Source organism: Podarcis filfolensis (assembly GCF_964270895.1).
Source record: "Podarcis filfolensis genome assembly, chromosome: 7".
In the NCBI taxonomy this organism is placed as follows: Eukaryota; Metazoa; Chordata; class Lepidosauria; order Squamata; family Lacertidae; genus Podarcis; species Podarcis filfolensis.
In genome coordinates, this window is record NC_139603.1 from 76,676,437 (window position 1) to 76,691,446 (window position 15,010).

Here is a 15,010-nt window from a genome sequence, read left to right on the forward strand (position 1 = left end):
TCTGCTGAAGTTTGATACTATCATTGTCTTCATAGCCTAAGGCATTTGCCTGCAATCAGTGTGTATCTGCACAAGCTAATTTACAGGTACTGATTGAATTTCTAACCGGGTGTGATAAATGGTGTCTTTACTTTTCTGGCCTTTGTGTACATTCAAAAATGAAATCGGCCTCAGTTTGTGTGTCAATGTAAATATTTTACCCGTCACAAGAATTAAACCTATACTGATAATGTAAAAATGGTGCTCCTGTCTCAGATAACAACTCTTCCAGACCAATCTACTGTAGTTGGTTTTTTTAAAAGTCATTATGGATATTTGAAGGCAAGGCAATAGCACATAGGGGAAATGTATACGTCTTCTTTCTATAAAGCCTTTGAGGCTTTTTGTGATTAAGCAGTGTATAAATTTTATGAAATGAAGTTTACATAATGTGTGTGTTTTAGGAGGCCCAATTTAATAGGTTGTTCCCGACATGGGTGGCAGAGGTGGTAAAGGTAAAAAAGGTAAAGGACCTCTGGATGGTTAAGTCCAGTCAAAGGCGACTATGGGGTTGCCGCGCGCATCTCACTTCAGGCAGAGGGAGCCGGCATTTGTCCACAGACAGCTTTCTGGGTCATGTGACCAGTGTGACCAAACTGCTTCTGGCGCAACAGAACACCATGATGGAAACCAGAGCACATGAAAATACTGCTTTCCTTCCCGTCACAGTGGTACCTAATTATCTACTTACACTGGCGTACTTTCGAACTGCTAGGTGGCAGGAGATGGAACAGAACAATAGGAGCTCACCCCGTCATGGGGATTTGAACCGCCGACCTTCTGATCGGCAAGCCCAGGAGGCTCAGTGGTTTAGACCACAGCGCCACCCGCATACCAACCCAACCAATAGGGCAGGGGTGAACCTATCACTCAAAGAGACAGTAGAAGAACTTATCTGATGTATCACGTGAAGAGACTCCAGAGGAGTTTGTTGGGTAAATGCTAGGATGTCCCTTAACATGTTGATGACAACACACTTTGAGCTTACGTTCTTTGCAACAGTAGTATCAAACCTGCGCAAATATTTAGGGTTAGTTTCTACACCCATGGGGCACCCCTTAATTTATTATCACTCAATCACTCAAAAATTCACAGTTTTGAACCAGTGTGGTGTATTGGTTAGAATGTGGGGCTAGGACTTGGGAGAGCAAGGTTCGAATCCCCACTCAGCCATGAAGCTCAATGGGTGACCTCAGGCCAGTCACCATCTCTTAGCCTAACCCACCTCACAGGGTTGCTGTGAGGATGAGATGGGGAGGAGGAAAACCATTTAGGCCACCTTGGGATTCCTGGAAGATAAAGGTGGTACGTGGCGCTGTGGGTTAAACCACAGAGCCTAGGACTTGCCGATCAGAAGGTGGGCAGTTCGAATCCCCGTGACGGGGTGAGCTCCCATTGCTTGGTCGCTGCTCCTGCCAACCTAGCAGTTCAAAAGCACGTCAAAGTGCAAGTAGATAAATAGGTACCACTCCGGCGGGAAGGTAAACGACGTTTCCGTGTGCTGCTCTGGTTCACCAGAAGCAGCTTAATCATGCTGGCCACATGAAACGGAAGCTGTATGCCGGCTCCCTCGGCCAATATAGCGAGATGAGCGCCACAACCCCAGAGTCGGCCACGACTGGACCTAATGGTCAGGGGTCCCTTTACCTTTTTATAAACTAAATAAATAAATATCGTGTGGACAGACTCTATGGAAAGGCAGGTTTTTGAAGTGACATGAAACCTCTCTCCCTGCTGCTTGTACTGGAATGGCTGCTTCCATTCGATGGCAACCCTCAGTTGGTCTCCACGTAGTCTGTGAAATGGGCATAAAATACCTGCCACAAACAGGCGTGCCAGCTGGGAAAGCGGAACGGCCATTTAGCAGCAGTTCTGGGTAACAATGTGATCGCTATCAAACAGTGGTTCCCCCACAAAAGGAACACTTACTGCAGGGCAGGAATTTGGCTGCTTCAAGCCATGGCTTGTAGAGAACGGCAGTGTCAGGAAAGACCCTGTCCGCTGGGACAGATGGACTGGGTTTGACAACAGAAGTTATTCTTCAGTTCCAGCAAATCAGTGTTGTGAGCCCTTTTTTTAATTTAGCACACTCTGTTCGTGTGTGGCCTCTTCCTGACCTGCCAAGTCTGCTCAGACGCAACTTCCTGCTTGTTCTTGCCCCTCTTTCCAGAAAGCAGTCAATCTTCATCTTCGCCTGTGTGGGCCTCTTGAGCTGGCCACAGCAGGAAAGACTCATCTCTCCAAAGGACCCTTTCTTTCTCTTATCTTCTGAGTCCTCTTTGGCGAATCCTCAGACTCATTATCACTCCCCCTCCCCCATTAAGTGGGAGAAACCAAAATGATGAAAGTGTTGCTAATTGCTCTGCAGACACCCATCAGTTATGACTGGAGAATGAAGGGAGCAAAATGTTTATGCACTTTTGTTTATAGGGGGACCACTTACCAGTGGAGGGGGGGGGAAAGGAAGGATTGCATCACCGGGGGGGGGGGGGAGAAGACAAAAGAGGGTGTGGATTTGCATAAAATCTGCACATGTCTGTTCTGACTGATTTTTAGGTGCTAACTGTGAGTGGTCAACTGCAAGACTCTTGCTAGCTCTCCACTATCATTTAGGGTTCTTAAATCGTATTTTTTCAGATTTCCAATATTTATACTGAATGGAAACAAAGCAATTTCACAGCAATCAAAGCCACATACGTAAAGAGTTAGTTGTGTGCAGTGCTTTTTTCTGGGGGGATGCAGGGGTACGCACACCCCAAAATATTTGTAAATCTTTGTACTTTTGTCCATTTACTGTACTTATTTTCCCTGATTTGAACTACTGTTTAAAATGGTGACTTTCTTTTTTTTAAATACATTTTAAAAAAACATATCAATTTCAACAGTCATACAACATAACTTCTCATCTTATCCAATATTTTAGACTTCTGTCAACATCTCTGATGGTTTTCCATTCACTATCTCTTATTATGCATTTCCTAATTTCTAGATTACATTTAGTTATCCTTAACTAATAATTCTCCTCATAGTCTTTCTTGCAATATTGCAAATCATTCACCTTACAAAACTTCTTGCAACCCTACTAGCGTAATCTGTTCATCACAATTGCTTTTCAAATAGTTTGTAAATTTACTCCATTCTTCTGAGAATCTCTGGTTAAAATGGTGATTTTCTTGAGTCAAAATCAGAGTACCCCTAAACATTTTTTAAGGGGGAAAAAGCACTGGTTGTGTGTGGCTAACTCATGTTATACTGGTTTCACTGCCACCTACTAGTTGGATTAAAGTCCCGGAGTGCAATGCTGGCAAATGTTTATTGGGTTTTAAAAAAAAATTCTCTCACTTACTGCCGCTGCAGGTCATTGGGCACCGTCGTTTTCCCAAACCAGTAGCATCCCTCTGCCTTTGTTGCTGTGAGTTTTAAAGGAGAAAGGAAGAAATTGCTGAAATCTGAGCCGTGTGACTGCATGGAGGAGAGGAGGACACAGGCGAGATGAGGTGGTAATTTGACCCTGCCCCGTATTTATTCATCTGAAGGAAGCCTCTTTGAACAGCGCTTCATCCTGGGAGCTCTCCAAAGTTCAAAGCAAAACTGAAGGAGAGCTTGTGTCACTCTGGGGCCTTAATCTAATCACAACGTCCTCTTTGATTTAGAAGTCCACTTGGGAGGTAGACAATACCTCTAGGGAGCCTCTGAAATAGGGTGGTTTAACTTATTGCTGCTTCTCCCCACTCAACCCACTTTCCCGCTCAACCCAAAGGGAGAAGGATGGGCAGGCAGCAAACTTGTGGGATCAACTTTTATTTTGTTTTATTAGAACCCCAGAATCCATCCATAGAGCCATGCAAAATAGTGGCATGAGGAGTGGGGGAGGCACAGGATTAAGGTTAATAATAATAATAATCGAATCTATGCAACGAACACCTCACTATTACTCCTGAAAGTGCATCTCCACAGAACTATGCTGGATTTATTAGAGGGTGGAGGGTGAAACCCTAGCATAATATAATATGTCTGAAGCAGAATTTTGCTAGTTCTTTGGGGGACCTCTTGTCCGGAAAAACCATATATCTTTTTGTAGAAATATTTTTTTATTTGGAATTTCAACATAACAATTTATCAAAAATACATCATCCTTATTCCCCCGCCCCGTCTTTCTCCTCTCCCCCCCAAAAAAGAAAAAGAAAAACCCACCCTCCCACGCCTACCCCAGACTTCCCTCAGTTCCTCTCTATGGTTTCTAAACACATGTTATTCTCTGCATGTTATAAAATTTTAAAGATCCTCAATTTATCTGTCTGTATATTACCAATAAGGAGTTTGTGAATGTTTATTCAAAACCTGCCAAGGAGTCCAGTTCGTAAAGGGTTCCCATTCTTCTTTATCGCAGTTATCCTTGTCACATAATTTATGTGTCAATTTTGCCAATTCCGCATAGTCCATCAGTTTCTTTAGTCGGGATTTCTTCATTCTTCCATTCTCGTGCTATTAAGACTCTTGCCACCGTTGTTGCATACATAAAAATGTTTTTTAGTTTCCTTGGCAGGTCTTCGGAGAAAAACATATATTTTAATAGTTTGTCATAAGTTGTCCACCTGAGTGTTGAGTTTGTATTATATTCATATAATACAAGCACCTGGGATAGCTCTTACCCTCAGAGTTGTGGGTTGGAGTCCCATGTTGGGCAAAAAAAGATCCCTGCATTGCAGGTGGCTCTGCAGTCTAAACCACTGAGCCTCTTTGGACTTGCCGATCAAAAGGTTGGAGGTTCGAATCACCACAACGGGGTGAGCTCCCATTGCTCTGTCCCAGCTCCTGCCAACATAGCAGTTTGAAAGCACGCCAGTGCAAGTAGATAAATAGGTGCTGCTGTGGCGGGAAGGTAAACAGCGTTTCCGTGCGCTCTGGTTTCCATCACGGTGACCCGTTGCACCAGAAGCGGTTCAGTCAAGCTGGCCACATGACCCGGAAAGCTATCTGTGGACAAACACTGGCTCCCTTGACCTGAAAGCGAGATGAGCGCTGCAACCCCATAGTCGCCTTTAACTGGACTTAATCATCCAGGGGGCCTTTACCTTTTTACCTTTTACTAGATGATCCTCTAGTGATGTATGGAAGTGAAAGCTGGACAATAAAGAAGGCTGATCACCCAAGAATTGATGCTTTAGAATTATGGTGCTGGAGGAGACTCTTGAGAGTCCCATGAACTGCAAGAAGATCAAACCTCTCCATTCTTAAGGAAATCAGCCCTGAGTGCTCACTGGAAGGACAGATCCTGAAGCTGAGGCTCCAATACTTTGGCCACCTCATGAGAAGAGAAGACTCCCTGGAAAAGACCCTGATGTTGGGAAAGATGGAGGGCCCAAGGAGAAGTGGACGACAGAAGACGAGATAGTTGGACAGTGTTCTTGAAGCTACCAGCATGAGTTTGACCAAACTGCAGGAGGCACTGGAAGACAGGAGTGCCTGGCGTGCTCTGGTCCATGGGGTCACGAAGAGTCGGACACGACTAAACGACTAAACAACAAGAACAGATGATCCTCATGGTCGCTTCCAACTCTGTGATTCTGTGACCCACAGCATTGGCTGGGACCAATCCAAGACTTTTTACTGCTTGAAGTCAAGGATCCAAATGGTGCTCTCCCCCATTGTAAATGTGTACACATACTCCTGGATTTATTGAATGGTATACTTATCACTAAGGTATTACAGGTTTTTTTCCAGCAGCTGAGAAGAACCTGATCAGTTCTGTTTGGTCTACTACTTGAGTAGTCACCATTTTCTGTGTTCGGGCAATTTTAGAGGAGCTGGAAGCAAAATAGGAAGAAGAAGAAGAAGAAGAGTTTGGATTTGATATCCCGCCTTTCACTCCCTTTAAGGAGTCTCAAAGCGGCTAACATTCTCCTTTCCCTTCCTCCCCCACAACAGACACTCTGTGAGGTGAGTGGGGCTGAGAGACTTCAAAGAAGTGTGACTGGCCCATGGTCACCCAGCAGCTGCATGTGGAGGAGCGGAGACACGAACCCGGTTCCCCAGATTAAAAGACTACTGCTCTTAACCACTACACCACACTGGCTCTCACTGGAATTAAATCTACGCTGGAATAACAGGAACTATTGGGCAATGATCCCTACTCTGTGGTATGTTTAGCATAATGATTAATCTATCTCTCAAAACATGCCAGCCCAACTTGTTCTACTGGCACCAGGACCCTTGAATTCAAAGACTGTGCCTTCGACAATGTACGCAGCATTGTCTCGTTCTATGAAATGTGGCCAGATTTGTGTGGGGTTTTTTTTACAATAATTGCTGCTGTTTCTGGTAAACCAAAGGTTATTACCTAGAAATTTATAATTTGCACAACTGCTAATCACGTTAAACAAACACGAGGAAGGAACGCAAGCAGCCAGAAAGATATCTCAAATCCATCTGTGCATGTTTGGTACTGGTGCGTTTAAAGAATAATTCCAGATTAGATGACCAATTTTATAACCTCAAATGATGGTGATCTGTCCACCAAACCTCTTGCTTCCGTTCACACAAGCCTAGCAAATAAATGGAGCTGAGTTATAAAAGCAATAGGCAGGCCACATCTGAGATAGCCTCACAAAATGTTGCTCTCAGTTTTCCAGGATGTGAATTTGGGTCAGTACTAATAGCCTGACCAACGGCCCATTTAAGTTGGTGGATGTGTGTTTAAGCTTAAATATCTCTGTTGACTTCAATGAAATGGGATAAGCAAAGATTCTGCTTAACTGGGTTGCGGTTTGGGCTGGTAGACAGCACATCCAAATCTGTGGGTTGTATCATCTAAAATGACTTAACAAAACTGTGACCAGCAATTCCAGCTCTTAAACATTCATTCTGAAATGCTTAATGTGGGTTGCAGCTGTGGCCAGCGGTCAAAGAAAATAATAACTTCAGCTCGTTTTTTCTTTTTTTTACCAGCATAATATTTTTATCTAAATTGTTATTTTTAAAGGAGAAAATGTTGTTTTTTCTGGAGAGATAGGAGCAATATATACTCCGTTCCTTCGATTTCCCCTTTTCAGAGTTTATATAACAAAGGGCTAAACTCATTTCACAGCGGTGAAGCTGGAGTAAATTGTGGTACGTTCCACATGCAAAGAAAAGAACAGATACACAGGAACCAGGAAGGGCATGACACCTGACATCGCTTCTGGATTATTCTGAGTCAGTAACCAGGAAACAGAAAGCTGTGGTTTGCCTGAAACAGTATTTCCCAACAGCGTGGGCTCTATCATTAGGCAGGGGGAAGTGGCTGCCTCAGGCAGCAGATTTTGGGTATCATGAAAGGGCAACAGATGCCATACATTTAAAGCATATTTAATTCAATTTGCTTCCACCATACAATCCTGGAAAGTGTAGTTTACCTCTGATAGGGCTACAGCACCCAGAACCATAACAAATCACAGTACCCAGGATTCTTCACAGGTGTCTTTTTATTTTTTATTTTTTGTATATAGACATATTTGTTTTTAAAACAGTTGACTTTAGCAATGTTTCAATACAGTGGTACCTTAGTTCTCAAATGCCTTGGTACTCAAACAACTTGGAACCCAAACACTGCAAACCAAGAAGTAAGTGTTCTAGTTTGAGAACTTTTTTTGGAAGCCGAACATGCTCCATTTTGAGTGGTATGCTTCCGATTTGAGCACCACACTTCTGTTTTGAGTGTTACGCTGAGGTCTGTCTGTTTTTGCTATTTAATTTGCATTTTTGTTTTTGCAGCTTTAATTTTTGTTTTTGTGACTGTGTGGAACAGGTGTAGAACAGGTGTTCTGCTCTGGTGCAGTCATCTTCAGCTGGTGGCTCAGAAGCCACTACCAGCTTGTAGCCTAAGGTCGGTCAAAACAGTGGCACTACCAGAATTTTATGAAAAAATTTACACATCACTTGGGAAGACAGGCGAACTAATGCCAGTGTACTGGAAGAAGCAAAGATCCCCAGTGTCGAAGCAATGATTCTTCAACATCAACTTTGTTGGACTGGTTATGTTGTGTGGATGCCTGATTATCATCTTCCAAAGCTACTACTCTTTTCTGAAATTAAAAATGGAAAGCGTAATGCTGGTAGTCAACAAAAGAGGTTTAAAGACTCTCTCAATGCAAATCTTTTACAAATGTAGTATAAACACCAACAACTGGGAAACACTGGCCTGCGAACACTCCGATAGGAGAACAACCTTTACCAAAGGTGTCATAGGCTTTGAAGATGCTTGAACTCAGGACGAAAGGAAGAAACCTGCTAAGAGGAAGGCACACTTGGCAAACCCTCACCATGATCAACTTCTGCCTGGAAACCAATGTCCCCATTGTGAAAGGACATGTGGATCCAGAATTGGCCTCCACAGTCACTTACGGACTCACTGTTAAAACCGTGTTCATGGAAGACAATCTTACTCAGCTACGAGGGATCGCCAAAGAAGACTTCCAAACTTCTAAAAGTTTTAAACATGGGGGCATTCCCGCCAAACATGAATCAATGAACCAAGGGGTCATTCCCGCCAAACATGTTCATGGAAGACAATCTTACTTGGCTATGAGTGATTGCCAAAGAAGAAACTACCACACTCTCTGAATGTCCCTATTTTCCAGGGACAGTCCAAGATTTAAAGAAACCATCCCGGTTTCTGATTTGATCCTGGAATGTCCCACTTTTCCTTAGGATGTCCCTATTTTCATTGGAGAAAATGTAGTTATGCGACCCCCCGAGCCAAAGAGAGAAGACATCTGAAGGCAGCCCTGTATAGTTTTATTGTGTTTTTATATATATAGGAAGCTGCCCAGAGTGACTGGGACAACCCAGTCAAATGGGCGGGGTATAAATAATAAAATTGTTATCGTTGCTATTATTGAATGCGATGTCCCTATTTTCATTGGAGAAATGTTGGAGGGTCTTCACTACCACCATACCAATTCTTGGTGAGAAATTCAAGAAATAGATCCTCAAATGTGTGTTTGTGTTAAAGGCAGGTTTAGGCTTGAAAAGGCTGAAGACTGCTGCTCCAGTGTCTTACAAAATCTTTGGGAATCCACCCAATTCGGTAATAACATGATGAGACTAATTTATTTCTTGACAAGCACCAAGGCAGTATACATTTTTTCCTGGATGCACACCCTCAAAGAATCTCTGCAGGAAGTTGAGGGCTTTCCCTCTTCATTATATTATTATCTTAATCCCGGCTGCTGGAGTTTGTCATAGATGTTGCTGATAATAATTACCACATCTCTTCACTGTCTAGGAGTTCGGAAGTCAGATTTCCCCTCTCCCCCACCCCCTTCCAAACTTTACATCATCCTTCTCACTCGGAAAACTCTTCCTTTCTTTATGGGCCGTCTGTTGCGAAATGCTTTAGTCATCTCCGTGCCCCCAGCCTCCCTCACATCTCCCCGTTGACTTCAAAGAGCTAGCTTGCGTGATGCGGGGTTCATCCATGACAGTGAGATTTACACAACCTGACCCTATTGTCCATTGATGTAAAGGAGGCACTTTATGGAGTCTCCGTGAAGCCGGTCGTAAAAATCCCAGCCAGCCCGGCCTGATTAATGACCAGTTGCATAGCTGATTAACATAGTCAAAAACCGTTTTGTGGGCTATAGTTGTAACGCACAGGAAAATCTGCTAATTCACAAAACTGCTCCAGGCAAGCTTTACATGACCGCCCAGCGATAGACAGAACGCTTCTTGTGTGATTTTTCTTCTGTCTGGAAATGGAGATTCACTTACCAACAATATTCTTGTGCAATAAACAAATTTAGCCCCCTGAGGTATTCCTTGTGCAGAAAATCGAATCTGGTCATCAGTGGCTTATTGTAGCAATTGCTTGTGATTAAAATTATTTATGTTTTAAAGTAGTGGGACGTTTTTCAGATTGAGGGAGGCATTCTATTACCAGCAACCTTACGGGGCCTCTATGATATAGCCATATAAGCCCATTAACCTCCCATTCTGCAGATTCAGCAGCTGTAGCCATAGGCACCAGCTCTATGGGGCTGAGGACACCTTAGCCTCCCCAAATATATTGTAACAGGGCTGAGCCCCACCCCACCCCAATCTTGAGCTGTTGGGCCTCCCCGCAGATGCAGTGGACCTTGTAGTCTTCTCCCGCTGCATGATGTCACATGTGCCTGATATCACACGGGCATGATGGGGTCTTCCAAAGTTGGGCAGAACCGCCCGGCGCCAATGGCTGTAGTTCAGTGGCAGAGCTCCAGGTCTGAGATTCAATTCCTGGCAACTCTTGGTAGAGCTGGGAAAGAAGAGCCCAGTCTGGAGAGATTCTGGTACCCAACACAGACAATGCAAAGTTAGATGGACTGTTGATCTGGTATATAAGGCACAGGAGGATCAAAATAAAAATGACTCAGTGGCAGAGTACATACCATGTGCAAAAGGTCACAGGTTCAGGCTTAGCATCTTCAGGTAAGGCTGAGTAAGATTCCTGTCTTACTCAGGTGCTGCCATTTAGTGAAGACCAGGGGTGTCTAACCTTTGGCCTCCAGGAGTTATTGGACTACAAATCCCATCATCTCTGACCATTGGCTATGCTGGGTGTGTGTGGCTGATGGGAGCTGGAGTCTAACCACATGGATAGACAGTGCTGAGGTAGATAGCCCAATGATCTTACTCAATATATAAGGCAGCTGGGTAACTCAGTTGGTTGGCGTGTGATGCTGATAATGCCAAGGTTGCAGGTTCGATCCCCGTAAGGGGCAGGTACATATTCCTGCACTGCAAGGGGTTGGACTAGATGATCCTCAGGGTCCCTTCCAACTCTAGGATTTTGATTCCTACGCTCCTAAAGCTGGGAAAAGTTTGGTCACTGATTATGGGGCTGTATATTAAGCCTGTTTTTGGAAGTGTTGGGGGATTGGGGTGAGGGAAGACTTCTGAAGTTCCAGTTTGGCGATAAAAGTGCTGAACTGGAATCAGAAAGCGATTCCAAATAATTCTGCTATATGATATGTGTTTTTGTTTAAAGGTCAGGTAGATTTCCGGTGCTGTGTTAACATGTTTGGGCAAGAAAGCTGAGAGTAATGCTTAATCATCGCCTGTGCCAATTACATTAGTCTATATTGACTCTTGAACATTTGTGTGTGTGTGTTTTTTAAAAAAACAAACAAACCCGGAAAGCCGCTGTTTCCAGTAATCAGATTCACTAGCCAGACACCAGCACCAGTGTTTTAGAGATTAGGGTGAAGGTGATAATCACAGGTAACTTCAGCCCAGACCCTGAGGGAATCAAGGGTGATGGAGGTGGAAGAGAATCAACAGATAAGGGAAAGGAAGAGACACAGAGTCATAGGCTGGAAGTGTATCCTGTGTGTGTGTGTGTGGTTCGTAACTAGAAATGCAGAGGTGTATAAAATTATGTATGGCTAGAGAAACAAAGGGACGCAGGTGGCACTGTGGGTTAAACCACCGAGCCTAGGGCTTGCTGATCAGAGGGTCGGCGGTTCGAATCCCCGCGATGGAGTGAGCTCCCGTTGCTCAGTCCCTGCTCCTGCCAACCTAGCAGTTTGAAAGCACATCAAAAGTGCAAGTAGAAAAATACGTACCACTCCAGTGGGAAGGTAAACGGCGTTTTCATGCGCTGCTCTGGTTCGCCAGAAGCGGCTTAGTCATGCTGGCCACATGACCCGGAAGCTGTATGCCGGCTCCCTTGGCCAATAAAGTGAGATGAGCGCCGCAACCCCAGAGTCGTCTGCGACTGGACCTAATGGTCAGGGGTCCCTTTACATTTACCTTTACCTTTAGAGAAACAAATGTTCTTCTCCCTCTGTTATAAAACCAGAACTTGGGGCCAGCCAATGAAGCCGAATGCTGGTATATTCGGAACTGAGAGAGGGAGGCCGTTCTTCACACAGTGCAGCAGGGATGTTGTGTTTGCCAGAATGGGGATGGAGCTGGACAAAAGGCAATGGAGAGCACTAGGATGGCAGCATCAGCATCCTGTAGGTGTGCAAGCACCTGCACAGGGGCTTGCAAAAATTAACCCCTCCCTTTCCCCTTTATGTTGAGAGGGTTGCGGAAAACTTGGTTCATTGATTCATGTTTGGTGGGAGTGACCCCATGTTTAAAACTTTTGGAAGTTTGGAACTCTTCTTCTTTGGCGATCGCTCGTAGCTGAGTAAGATTGTCTTCCATGAACACGATTTTAACAGTGAGTTTGTAAGTGACTGTGGAGGCCAGTTCTGGATTCACATGTCCTTCCACAGTGGGGACATTGGTTTTGGGGTGGGAGTTGATCACAGTGAGGGTTTGCCAAGTGTGTCTTCCTCTTAGCAGGTTTCTTCCTTTCGTCCTGAGTTCAAGCATCTTCAAAGCCCAAGACACCTTTGGTAAAGGCTGTTCTCCTATTGGAGTGCTCGCAGGCCAGTGTTTCCCAGTTATCGGTGTTTATACTACATTTTTAAAGATTTGCCTTGAGAGAGTCTTTAAACCTCTTTTGTTGACCACCAGCATTACGTTTTCCATTTTTAAGTTCAGAATAGTGTAGTTGCTTTGGACGACGATAATCAGGCATCCGAACACCATGGCCAGTCCAATGAAGTTGATGTTGAAGAAACACTGGTGATCTTTGCTTAATAAAGCATTCTCCATTCTTCATTCTCCATTCACAATTCTTCTACTTTCTCCAAATCCTGCCTTATCCCAGCTATCTTTAGACATAGGCAAAGGCTCCACCCTGCATCACAAAGAACTAATAGGCTTCTTACTGATCGCAGCATGATTAGTGATAGCTCAACAGTGAGCGAACAGGATTTTGGGGGTCCTTTGGCATGGCAACCTCAGTGCCCCTCTTAACTTGGTGCTTTCCAGCTTGCACTAAATCATGACAAGGCCTTCTCGGAGGTGGTTCCTTGTTTGTGACATATCATCCCTAGTGAGGTGCATCCATCCCCCTCATTATTAGCATTCAGGAGTAATTTAAAACATCTTTGTTCACCCATATATTCATTGGCTGAAAGATACAGTTCCTGGCAGCCTTGAAATTATTAGCTGCAGGGATAGGTGACTGATCTTAAATGGTTTCAGGTGTTCTTGATGTTTCAAAATGTCTGCAAAGTCTTTATGCTTTTTATTTTTTATTGCATTGTTTTGCTGGGGGATAGACCCTTAATAAATATTTTTTAAACAACAACAACAACAACTTGCAAAGAGGTAAAGTGTAAAAATTCTCCAACGCAGCACCTAATCTTCTTGGGTATTCTTTGCAAACGTGTTGGGGTAGCAGGTTCCCTGCTTGCTTGTTGTTGTTGTTTAGTCGTGTCTGACTCTTCGTGACTCCATGGACCAGAGCACGCCAGGCAGTCCTGTCTTCCACTGCCTCCTGCAGTTTGGTCAGGCTCATGCTGGTAGCTTCGAGAATACTGTCCAACCATCTCGTCCTCTGTCATCCTCTTCTCCTTGTGCACTCCATCTTTCCCAACATCAGGGTCTTTTCCAGGGAGTCTTCTCTTCTCAAGAGGTGGCCAAAGTATTGGAGTCTCCCTTCATGGATTACTGCCTTGCTGTGGCGAAGGGGCTTGAATAACTCAGAGAAGCTATGAACTATGCTGAGCAGGGCACCCAAGATGGACAGGTCATAGTGGAGAGTTTAGACCAAACATGATCCACCTGGAGGAGGAACCGGCAAGCCACTCCAGTATCCCTGTCAAGAAAACTCCATGGACAAAGACAACTGCCCTGCTTGCTTGAGGACCTGGCAAATGCCCAGCTGTACCACTTCCCGAAGCCAGCCCTAAGTGCGTAAATACCAAGTGACTCAGCCCAAGTCTAAATTTTGGCAAATCCAAAAGCAACAAAAGGAGAGATGGGAATGGTCAGTCGCCTGTGTCCAAAAGCATAATTGTTATAAACAGAGCTGGGGATTGAAAAATAAATAGACTTTCTCTGCTGCTAAGCTCCGTCAACGAGAATGGAACAATGGCCTAGGATGAGGACAGACGGCACCCCCTTCCTAAACACCACCTTCTGACGCAGCCAGGACCTCCACCACAGGGTCCAAAATGTGTAGAGCAAAATATGCATTTCTGATTGTTTCTCTCACAGTAGGTCCTGGGAACCTGGCTTACATCAGACACTGTACAGTGGTACCTTGGGTTACAGACAGTTCAGGTTACAGACTCCGCTAACCCAGAAATAGTACCTCGGGTTAAGAACTTTGCTTCCGGATGAGAATAGAAATCGTGCAGCAGCAGCGTGGTGGCAGCGGGAGGCCCCATTAGCTAAAGTGGTGCTTCAGGTTAAGAACAGTTTCAGGTTAAGAACGGACCTCCGGAACGAATTAAGTTCTTAACCTGAGGTACCACTGTATTATTATTTTTTTAATGTGGAAATTACTTCTTCTTCAGTTAAATGCGAGTCACTCAGCTAATACAGACGGAGTCTATATTCCTATATTACTGAGTCCAGGCTTAGATGTTTTTCTTGTATCATTGTGAATTTTATTTTGCATCAGGCACAGAGGTGTGCTAAAAGATTGGATGGATTATATAGGAAAGCAGTTTTAGGACATCGAAAGAACACAGAAAGCAGCCGCATACCGAGTTGGACCCAAGAATTAATGTTTTGCCCGAACTCTAAAGTATGGTTAACGCTAACTAGGGTTTGCTTCATATCCATGGTATGAAGTTGGCTTGTTTCAAACAAACCATGATTAACACGAACCACAGTTTTTCCGATGGAATGACAATGTATGGCTAAGCAAAAACTTCTGAAATCTTTGGGGCTGCAGTGGCAGAAGAGCAGGCAGGAACGTAAGAACATAAGAAGAGCCAGCTGCATCCGGCCAATGCCCATCTAGTCAAGTATCCTGTTCTCAGTGGCCAACCAGATGCCATGGATGCCATGGGAAACCAGGGAGCAGAACATGAGCGCAATAGGTCCTCTTGCTTCCTATGGTTTCTAGAAGCATTACTGCATCCACCCCGTTGTGGAGGCA